This window comes from Tupaia chinensis, unplaced genomic scaffold (genome assembly GCF_000334495.1).
Source record: "Tupaia chinensis unplaced genomic scaffold, TupChi_1.0 Scaffold000052_1, whole genome shotgun sequence".
In the NCBI taxonomy this organism is placed as follows: Eukaryota; Metazoa; Chordata; class Mammalia; order Scandentia; family Tupaiidae; genus Tupaia; species Tupaia belangeri.
In genome coordinates, this window is record NW_006159510.1 from 5,273,008 (window position 1) to 5,274,438 (window position 1,431).

A 1,431-nucleotide genomic window follows, 5' to 3' on the forward strand; every position below is an offset into this window, starting at 1 on the left:
GAAATAAATGAAATAGAAAATCAGCAAATTATACAGAAAATAAATGAAAGCAAAACCTGGTTCTTTGAAAAGATAAACAAGATTGACACACCATTAGCTAGACTAATCAATAAGAGAGAAAAGAACCAGATACATCAAATTTGCAATAAATCAGGAAACATTACAACAGATATAATAGAAATACAAAACATCATTAGAGGATACTATGAGCAACTATATGCCAACAAAGAAGAAAACCTAGATGAGATGGACAAATTACTGGACACATATAATCTACTGAGATTGACTTAGGAGGACCTAGAAATCCTGAAAAGACCTATAACAAGCAATGGGTTTGAATAAGTAATAAATAACTTCCCAAAAAGAAAAGTCCAGGTCCCGATGGCTTCACTGCTGAATTTTACAAAACTTTTAAAGAAGAGGTAATGCCCATTCTATTCACACTGTTTCTAGAGATCCAAACGAAGGAGCCCTTCCAAATTTATCCTATGAAGCCTCTCTCACCCTCATTCCCAAAATGGATAAGGATATGACAAAAAAGGAAAACTATAGACCTATACCTCTGAAGAATGTAGATGCAAAAATTCTCAACAAGATACTTGCTAACCATATTCAACAGCATAGAAAAAAAGTTATTCTTCATAACCAGGTAGGCTTTATTCCAAAGATGCAAGGGTGGTTCAACATATGAAAAACCATAAATGTAATACATCATATTAACAGAAAGAAAGATAAAAACATAGGATCATTTAAATTCATGTGGAAAAAGCATTTGACAAAATACAACATTCCTTTATGATTAAGACTCTCAGTAAAATTGGCATAGAAGGATTGTTTCTCAGCATAATAAAAACCATCTATGAAAAACCTATAGCTAACATTATACTGAATAGGGAAAAGCTTTCAGCTTTTCCAGTAAAAACTGGTACAAGACAAGGCTGCCCACTTAATTCACTCCTATTCAATGTAGTACTGGAAGTCCTAGCCAATGTGATCAGACAAGAGAAGGAAATAAAAGGCATTCTAATAGGAAAAGAGGAGCTTAAATTATCTCTGCTTGCAGATGACATGACTGCATACATAGAAGACCCAATAGAATCCATGAGATCCACAAAAACACTTTTCGAAATAAATGTAAAGTAAATGTAAAGTAAAGTGGCAGGATACAAAATTAACTTACAAAAACCTATAGCATTTCTATATACAGACAACGAGCAGAGACAGAACTGAAGAAAGTAATCCCATTTGTCAAAGCCACAAGAAGTATAAGATACCTAAGAATAAAACTAACTAAGGAAGTTGAAGACCTCTATAAAAATAACTATGAAAACGTTAAAAAGTAAATCATAAAGGACACAAAAAAGTTGGGAACCAGCAGTTAGTGTAATGGCTATGTCGCTGGACTCCCACATAGTCGACCACGGTTCGCGT